Genomic DNA, 10,618 nt, shown 5'->3' on the forward strand with positions numbered 1-10,618 from the left:
TTTACAGGGATAGAAACATTCTGGGGGCGCCTGGGTGGCTCAGTAGTTAAGCGTCTGCCTTCGGCTCAGGTCATGATCCCAGGGTCCTGGGATCGAGCCCCGCATCGGGCTCCCTGCTCCGCGGGGAGCCTGCTTCTCCCTCTCCCACTCCCGCTGCTTGTGTTCCTTCTCTCGCTGTATCTCTCTCTGTCAAATAAATAAAATCTTTAAAAAAAAAGAAACACTCTGTATTTTGATTGTGGTGGTAGTTACATAACTGCATCCATCTGACAAAACTAAAATTATATACCTAAAATTCATGAGTTTCATTATATGTAAATTATTTCTCAAAAAAGATTAATTTTCTGGGGCGCCTGGGTGGCTCAGTTGGTTAAGCGTCTGCCTTCGGCTCAGGTTATGATCCCAGGGTCCTGGGATGGAGGCCCGCATCAGGCTCCCTGCTCAGGGGGAAATCTGCTTCTCCCTCTCCCTCTGCCCCTCCCCCTGCTCATGCTCTCTCTCGCATGCTCTCTCTCAAATAAATAAAATCTTTAAAATAAATAAAATCTTTAAAAGAAAAGACGAATTTTTAAAGGCTTACTTTACAATAACGATACTTAGAAAATTATGAGTTTTCATTTTCACACCTAGGAATGTGTTATGATAAATGAACATAGATTTCTAAGACCACAACTTGTCCAATTCACTAAGACACCCACTTCTTCTTTACAATTCTACAGTAAAAAGCGTTTAAGCTGTACTGATAATCATCAGCATCTCCATTACAAGTCTGTTTATTTGGGTCAGAATCATTAAGCTCACATGTAATTTAGTTGCTTCGTGTTACACCTTTGTTTTTATCTGATTCAAGATATCCGTCACTAACCCTTTTGATGTACTTTCAGGAGTTTATACCAAGTCCTGTAAAAGGGAACCAACATTTCTTTTCAACAGTTGATTTAATTTAAGGTGAATGTAACTTGAATAGACTACAGCTGTTTTTGTGACATACTCTATCCTGACAGCTTAAAATTTTAAATGTAGTTATACTGGATAATGGCTTTTCTATATATTGGTCCCCATACTGACTATTTTAATTGCTCTTCACCCTTAGACTAAACAACCAAGGACTGCAAATACAATGAAGACACTAAGACAACTGAAGATACTTTAGACTTTCAAAATGGAAGAAAATACAGAGAAATAAAGCTACTTTTTACATATTTCAATGAATACACAACAGTTTGATTTCTTCCGTAAGAGATGAAGCCTAGAAACACCTAGATCTGGTAAACATGTTTCTCTGTAATCATGGAGACAGTGAGGCCTAATGATTAAGAGGCCAAGCTTTAAAGTTCAAATTCCAGTTGTACTACCCCATCAGCTATATGTCTTTATGCCAGCCAATTACCCTCTTTGAGCTTTAAGTCTCCTTACCTATCAAACCAGGTAATGGTACTCACCTTTGCAGACTAGCAGTAAAGTGATGATAATGTATATAATCAACCTAGAATTTCATCTGAAAAATATCAAGCATTATTATTCACTTCATTTATAAATTTACTTCCTTTCTTTTCTGTTCAGTACACTTCCCTCTCACTACAGCCCTCATAGGAAAAGCCCTTAATTGCAGGGTTCAAATGGGTATAAACCGAGAATACTCTTAGATCAATATCTCAAATTCAACACCATGAGATCACAAAACTAAAAAACTAAAAAAGTAGCACTTCTAAAACAGGTATTCTCTCCTGGAACCAAAAACATTAAAGAAATTTAAGAGGAACAGAATGTATGTTTCCAGTCATAATTTACCTAAATCACAGGCTTAGCAAAATTTTGTAAAAACCTAAATGATTCCAAGTAGTAAAAGCCCCAATGATAAAGAGGTGTTATTAAAAAAAAAAAAAAAAATACACAAGGCAAACTGAGAAGTAATTAGAGCAGAAAACATTAGGGAGGCCCTAAATCTCATAATTTGGCCATTTAAAATGTCAGTAAGCCTGTTTCCTCTGCAAAATACTGGTGATGACTATAAGCAAATGTCAGTTGGCCTACTTTTGGAAGGTTGCTGGTGTCTTGGCTGAACAGACTGTGTATGTGTGTGTGTGTGTATGTGCGTGTGTGTTTACAGGATTTACTTAACATTAGAACTTTACAGAAAAAAAAAATTATAATAAACCCTTCTGGAGAAGTTAATCAAAATCTCTGAATTCACACAGCTGAAAAATCAAACAGCTCTTCTTTGAATGTGATAAAAACCACATTTACGTCATTTGAAAAGGATGAAACTGGTAGTTGTACCTTTTGAAAAATAATGAAAACTCGACACCTAGAAGCATGTGAAAATTTACAAAAATAAGCAAATGAAAAAAAATGTTTAACAACTCTAGAATTATTCTGCTCATGTTTGTTTCTAGAAAAATAATTCTAACCATTCATATCATAAAAAAATAGCAACAACTGGTATTCTTGACTGCATGGGTGAGCTGTTTATAATATTATAAGTTTCCAAAACTACTTGGCATTTATACTCCAGTAGGAAAAAATGGGTTGGATCTTAGGGGTTTTTCTTAAACCTTTTTTTTTTAATTTTATTATTATGTTAATCACCATACATTACATCATTAGTTTTTGATGTAGTATTCCATGATTCATTATTTGCATATAATACCCAGTGCTCCACGCAGTATGTGCCCTCTTTAATACCCACCACCAGACTTACTTTAAGATATTAAATTGTAAATTCCTTATTTAACAGAATGATAAATAATAGTACCTTTCTAGCAATAAGTAATAATAGAAATAATCTAGAAGAAATAAGCCAAGCTGGCTACCATTGTGGATGAGTACCAGAAATTAGGCTTGGAGACATTTAGGAAACTTTATCTCCAGAGTCCTTTTCTAGGACTAAGATCCTAGCTTATAAGAATTAGTTCTAAGACATTCTTAAATGAAGAAAATTCAGGTACTCAGTGCACTGGACTCCTAAGGATAATGAATAAGATTGAATCTGCATTTCTAAGAAATCTGATTCAAGTCTGAGACCAAAATGATCATCTTTCTCCATAACCAATAACGAAACAGCATGAGTATAAGGCTAATATAACTCCTAAATGAGTTACAAGCTCTATTAGAGTTAAAAACAGCATTATTCATTTGGTCACTGATAAATGATAAAAATACTTTATACAAAAGCAGAGTTCTGGTTTCTCTTCTGTCAAATACAGAATAAATTCATTTGGGGTCACTACTCATATTCCACATAATCAAGCAAGGCACTGCATAGGATGAGGTGATTAGTAAATTACTGTTCCCGTGATTCCAAAGAAATACACTGTAGTATGGGAAAGACCATAATAAAGGAGAAATTTCCAAAAAAAACCTATGAAAATCAGAGGTTGGCAAGGAAAAATCAAGAAAATATAAAAAGAAAACAAATAACAAAAAATTAAATTCAACTTTAAAGGACAGTCATGATTTAAAGTTAGACATGGCTATAAAATATGCAAAGATTTTCTTTGCGTGGAACTAAAGACATATAACATAAAATCTGATAGATTTCACCAAATAACATGACAAATAGCAAACTATACATGAAGTATATAGGATACATATCCATAATAATATATCACTAATAATAATAAAGAGTTCAATCAATAAGAGCAAAGAGTACAAACAAGCATGGTATTAATTAGAATAAACAGCAAAAACATGAACATTTTCCATTCTCCCTAGCACTCAAAGACCAAAAATTACAAATGAAGAGGATTTTCCTCCATCAGATATGCAAAGACTAAAAAGATTCATAATAGCCAGTAGAGGACAGACTTGGAGAAAAAGGGAATTTTCATGTATAGATGTCAGTATACCCTCTCTGAGAAGCAACTTTACAACATTATCAAAATTTTACATGTATATATTCTTTGACCCAGTAATTCCCTTCTAAGAGTTATCCTAAGAAAATAATTCCTTATTTTTTTTTAAATATACACATATAGAAGTATGGAACAACATAACTTGTTACAGGAAAAAGTTAAAATTAATATAAATGTTTATACAAAGGAATGACACACACACCCAAGAGCCAATACAGGCAGCACATGTAAAGAACATGAATCAGGCCCTGGACATAATACGACAAGTTAATTTCATGCATGTTAAGGGGAAAAGACAGGAAATGTATACTCTAAGCTGTGAATACATGCTCAGTATCTGGAAGAAGGAAGAAAGGGAAGGAAAGAAGTAACCCAGGTTTATCTCTTATAACAAAGAACAAAGTGAATTTTCACTTTCTACTTTTAGTATTCCTTAAATTTTTATAATAAATATTTTAACTGGTTAGAATTATATGATCTTTATTTTATATGATCTTTATTTTAAGAAATTAAAAACATATTAAAGTGAAAGTGTTTTCTGATCCCAGTCCTTGGAAATAACCATTATTAGCACATAGTTTATAATCATATAAAATTTCAACTTGCACATTAACACATACATATATGTTTTATTTCACATGTGAGGTACTGAGATACTAAAAACCACAATGGCTACTGAGTGCAATGAATACGAAGAATTTGCTTTACTTGAAATAAGTTCTAGAAAGATTTGAAGGATAATAAATAAGTTTTTATCTGATTTAAGAATACCAATTGACTGGTCATAGTTTTCTGTAGCACTGTCTAAAAAATTCTAAAAAGGTATAGGTTCGGGGCGCCTGGGTGGCTCAGTTGTTAAGCGTCTGCCTTCAGCTCAGGTCATGATTCCAGGGTCCTGGGATCGAGCCCCACATCGGGCTCCCTGCTGTGCGGGAAGCCTGCTTCTCCCACTCCCACTCCACCTGCTTGTGTTCCCTCTCTCGCTGTGTCTCTCTTTGTCAAATAAATAAATAAAATCTTTAAAAATAAATAAATAAAAAGCTATAGGTTCATTAAGAAAGTAATCGATTATTGATAGTGACCATGAAGAAGTAGGAAACCATAAACTATGCTGACACAAGTAAATGCCCATTTATACTATATTTAATGATGATCTTCTGTGAAATAAGATGTCATCCAAATCCTTCAGATTTTCATTTTTAATTAAAGGACAGACCTTCCACAGGAATACCTACAGAAAGGGAACTTGCTTTTCTTCCAGGTCATAATTTTCAAAAGATTACACCATTTAGCAAATTTCAACAAGTATTTATTAATACCTTGTATCAAGTACTTGGTGAGGCACTAAAGATATGAAGACAGACTACAAACCTAGCAAGAGGTACGGGGCCCTCAGCTGGCTCAGTCGGTGGAGCATATGACTCTTGATCTCAGGGTTGTGAGTTTGAGCCCCACACTGGGTGTAGTGATTACTTAAAAATAATAAAATCTTTTTAAAAAAATCTAGCAAGAGGTAAATGAGCAACTAAAAAAAAGAAAGAGGGCACCTGGGTGGCTCAGTCGTTAAGCATCTGCCCTCGGCTCACGTCATGATCCCAGGGTCCTGGGATCGAGCCCCGCATCGGGCTCTCTGCTCCGCAGAAAGCCTGCTTCTCCCTCTCCCACTCCCCCTGCTTGTGTTCCCTCTCTCGCTGTGTCTCTGTGTGTCAAAAAATAAATAAAATCTTTAAAAGATAATAATAATAAAATAAAATTAAAAAAAGAAAGAAAGAAAAAAGTCAGTAAGTCCTGGGGCACCTGGGTGGTGGAGTTGATTCAGCATCCGACTCTTGGTTTCGGCTTGCCTGGGTCATGATCTCAGGGTCATGAGATCGAGCCCCCACATTGAGCCCCAAGTCAGCTTCATGCTCTGTGTAGAGTTTGCTTGAGATTCTCTCTCCCTCTCCCTCTGCCCCTTCTCCCTGCACACACTCTCTCTATCTCTCTCCCCCTCTAAAATAAATAAATAAATCTTTAAAAAAAAAAAGAAAAGAAAACAGTAAGTCCTATGAGAGCACATACTATTAACACTGATTTTGGAGCAAAAAGGGTTAGAAGGACATGAGAATTCTAGAAAAGGAAATAGCAACGAAATGACCTTAAAGAGGATGGATCATTTGAGGAAATGAAAGTTCAGTAGAACTATCACAGAGGAGTACTATTAGGGTAAGGAAGGGGAAGATGGAGGGACACTGGTTAAGGATGACTGAAAATGATGCTGGAAAAACACACAGTGAGGGGATCAGTTCACAAAAGATCTAATGCACCTGGTATGCAACAGCTATACTAAATTTACTTATTAATTTTAACAGTTTATAGATTCTTTTGTATTTTCCATATACACAAATTATCAATGAATAAAGACAATTTTACATCCTTCATTCTAATATTTACACCTTTTATTTATTTTTCTTGCCTTATTGTAATGGCTAGGACCTGCACTGAAAGATAAATAGAAGTTATGGTAGAAGCCATCCCAAACTCAACAGGAAAGTAATGTATCACTATTGAGTATGATGTTAGCTATTATTATACTGAGAATGTTTCTTTCTATCCTAATTTGCTGAAAGTTTTTTAAGACTTTATTTATTTAGAGAGAGAGAGCTAAGAGAGGGAGAGGTAGAGGGAGAGAGAGAATCTCAAGCAGACTCTGTGCTGAGCAAGGAGCCTAATGCAGAGCTCAATCTCACAACCCTAGATTATGACCTGAGCTGAAATCAAGAGTCAGACAACCGACTAAGCCACCCAAGCACCCTGCCGAAAGTTTTTTTAATCATAAATGACTACCAAATTTTATCAAAGGTTTTTTCCACTTCTAATAAAATGATCATATGGATTTTCTTTGTTTTATTAATTTGAATTACACTGATTGATTTTAAAATGTTAACCAGCCTTGTATTTCTGAAATATCCCTTACTTGGTCATGATATATAATTCTTTTTATGTATCACTGGATTCTATTTGGTAATATTTATATGTAAATTACACCAAGAAAGAAAGAAAAGAGAGAGGGAGAGGAAGAGGGGAGCAGGCTGAGAGAGAGAGTGAGGTGTTGGGTATGAGAAGGTAAGATTAAGAAAAACGTGATAATAGAAAGAATTATTCAATAGAAGCATTAGTAATCCACATTGAGACAATCTCCCAAAAAGGACATGAAAGGAATTATTTTTTTTAATTAATCATTAATCATCCTAGGGGGGGGTCTAAGAGCCAAATCATATAAGTACCAGAAAAAGAGAACAAAGAAAACTTAGAAGAAATCATCAAAAAATTAAGAAATTTTCTCAAAACTACACTACTTGCAGGGGCGCCTGGGTGGCTCAGTCGTTAAGCGTCTGCCTTCAGCTCAGGTCATGATCCCAGGGTCCTGGGATCGAGCCCTGCATCGGGCTCCCTGCTCAGCGGGAAGCCTGCTTCTCCCTCTCCCACTCCCCCTGCTTTGTTCCCTCTCTTGCTGTGTCTCTCTCTCTCTCTGTCAAATAAATAAATAAATAAATAAAATCTTTAAAAAAAAAAAAAAACTACACTACTTGCATTCTCACATTGAAGGGGCCCAGGACAATGTATGAACTAATAAACAACAATGTAAAGTTTCAGAACACTAGGAACAAAGACCAACATTCTACTAACTCCCAGAGAGGAAAAACAAGCCGTAGAACAAAGAAAAAGGTATCAAAATGGCTTCAGACTCTTCAATCATAACACTAGATCAATGCCTTCAAAATTCTCAAATAACATCATTTACAAACAAGTATTTGTTAGCCAGCCAAATTACCAAACAAGAATTAAGAAAGAATAAAGACATCTTCAGACAAACAAAATTTACCACACATCCTTTTTCAGGAAGCCACTAAAAGACTTACTCCATCAAAATGATCACACAAAGCAAATTGGGCAAAAGAGAGGGATGGGGTGTTCTATTTTCCATTACAAATTTTATGTTATCAGTCACATGTAGGACTTCAGTAAAAACAAATCTAAAAAATTAATCAGATACAACAAAAGTGACATATATGTAACTTTTGAATAAAAGAACATTTAGCTATGTGAAATATTTCAAATCTAGTATTTTTAGAAGTATATTATAGTAGAGAGAAATCTTTTTTAATTAGACAAAATAAATTAAATATACTCAAATTCTACTAGTAATATTAACTTTTATAGCTTTATACTCTCTCATGAAGTATTTCTGCCCAAAGTAAAAGTTGAGAAAAGTTGAACATTAATAAATGGCATAAACAAAAGAGCTTCATAAATGAACTGAAGGGAGAAAAATCGGCCTCTGTGAATCACATACAAAAGAAACAAAGACATAGCAAAGTCTTTTAATAAAAAAGTTGTTCTTGAGTCCAACCATCCAAAGAGAAAGCTGGTTATTCCATAAACCTTCTGGAAAAAGATGTTCCACAATCTTCCTCCTTAAAGGATTTCACCAAAACTCAAATGCAACAAAAAACAGAGCAAGAGAGAGTGAGAGAGAGCGAAGGAGAGACAGCTGGACTTTGGATATACCATATAGTCCAATAACAAGGAGAAAAGTCTCTACATCACTGCAGGATGTTATTGCCTTGTTACCTTCACCCTTCCATTTCAATTAAGCAGACTTAACCACTAAAATAATCCCTGATATTACTTATGCATATGGTTAGTGCATAATGCACATGGCAGTAAGTTTTAACAAACAGCATTCTTACCAATTTAGAGAATTAACTGCTCAGTGAAGGAAGATTACCCAACTTCTGGAAAAACTTTAAAATATAATAGAATTAAAATATTTTAAGATCCTCTTTTTTAAAAGATTTTAAAGTATGCAAAAAAGATCTAATTGACTGTGTTTTTATTGCTCATGCAAAAAAACATTACTGAGTGAACACAGGCAAGTTAATGAGAAAACACAACAGAAAGCTCAGATCATTAAAGAGCCAGGAGTTATTCAGGGACCCAAATAGCAGGTTTAATTTAAACATTTATTTGAGTTTTAAATAAAAACAAAACATACGTAATATTTAAATACAACATTAAGCATTAAGAAGTATTCATTTTTAAAGCAGAGATCGAAGGTCAAAAGCCCAATACTGTCCTTCTGACATCACTGGAAATGCAGACAGCAGACTCCTCTATGAGCGAGATAATGGTGAAAACCAAGCTCTCCAAGGCGAAGAGCAAAGACATGAGAACAACAGAGACTTGGGGAATACCCACAGAAGAAAGCTAAGCCAGAAACATAACAAAAGCAGCACAGTCAGCAAGGAAGGGATCTGGGAAGAGTAATGCCAAGCAAACCAAGAGAGAAGAAGGCTTCAAGAAAGAGCCAGCAAAGTCAGAGGCTAAATCGAGATCAAAGAGGATGAAGATAAATCAAAACCACAGTAGAATGTGAATGGTCATATTGAATTGGTTAAGATTACCTATTTCCATCTCAACTGACAGAACAAGAGTTTATCTTGTGGGGAGGAAGGGAAGGGCATGGACACTTGGAGGAAAATAGACTTTAGTTATCATTCTTGCTGTCGGTAGTCCAGGACCAATAAAAGAGAAACTCCTGAATGATTTGTTTCTTCTTAAGGGCTACACTCACCAAACTGTGGAGCAGGCAAGATTCTAGCCGCTCGAATGGGGCCATGTCGGACAGAAAAGAGCTCCTGTGCTTCCCCACTGATCTGCATGAGAAGACAAAAAATTTCAGTAAATGAAACTGCAGGTCAGAACATGATTATAAGAAAATAAGATCTCCTAAATTTTGTCACAATTTTTCGTCTGAAATATAAGATATGCACACACACACACAGACACACACATTTATGGTTGTTCATACACATTAAGTAATATTCATGCTTAAATTACCACAAATAGAGCACACACTTGATATAAATAGGAAAATGAATGATCTGTTCTTAAAATCTATAATTCTTATCTTTAATAAACTACTCTGCTCAGTTCCTGCATGATTGCCTTTCATTTTAGAGCAAAGCAACTATGATTTTTAAAATTAGTATGAAGTTTTCCATGTAAGAAAAAGGTAAATATTCTTAGTATTCTGAAAAGCAGAACTTAAATGTGGTACTAACTTTCATAAATATGTTGTAAATGAGAAAAAGCAAAACATATTGCAAAGAACACTGCGGTAAATGTGAATAACCTGTGTACCCTGTCAGGGTCCTGCAACTACCTACCTGTTAACCACCTTGAATAAATCATTTAACATCTATAAACCTATATTTTTTTTCTTTTTAAAATATATTTTGAATGAAAATTGTATTTATTTAAGGTGTATGACATGATGATTTAACATACATACATGATAAAATATCACTGCAGCCATCTCCTCAGTTACCTTGTTTGTATGATGAGAGCACCAGTTTTCCAGTATTCAATACAGTGTTATTAACTACAGCCATCATGCATGAACATTAGATCCCGAGACCTACTCATCCCACATAACTGCAACTCTGTACCCTGTGACCAACATCTCCCCACTTCCCCCACCTCCCCGCAGCCTGTATTTTTTGTTTTGTTTTGTTTTTTTATTCTTATGTTAATCCCCATACATTACATCATTAGTTTTAGATGAAGTGTTCCATGATTCATTGTTTGTGCATAACACCCAGTGCTCCATGCAGAATGTGCCCTCCTCAATACCCACCACCAGGCTAACCCATGCTCCCACCCCCCTCCCCTCTAGAACCCTCAGTTTGTTTTTCAGAGTCCATCGTCTCTCATGGTTC

The 10,618-nt window shown here is 35.3% G+C and overlaps 1 long non-coding RNA gene across 1 annotated transcript; it reads right to left on the reverse strand.

The window, feature by feature from the left end:
• Positions 1-611: 611 nt before the first annotated feature.
• On the reverse strand, positions 612-9,705 carry LOC145718432 (uncharacterized). Its single transcript, XR_014141804.1, has 2 exons — positions 9,472-9,705; positions 612-1,498 (listed from the first exon to the last, which is right to left on the reverse strand). It is a non-coding gene; the product is annotated as an uncharacterized LOC145718432 (long non-coding RNA).
• Between the last annotated feature and the right edge of the window lie 913 nt (positions 9,706-10,618).

This window comes from Leptonychotes weddellii, unplaced genomic scaffold (assembly GCF_054177405.1).
Source record: "Leptonychotes weddellii isolate Sample4059 unplaced genomic scaffold, ASM5417740v2 HiC_scaffold_1558, whole genome shotgun sequence".
NCBI lineage: Eukaryota > Metazoa > Chordata > Mammalia > Carnivora > Phocidae > Leptonychotes > Leptonychotes weddellii.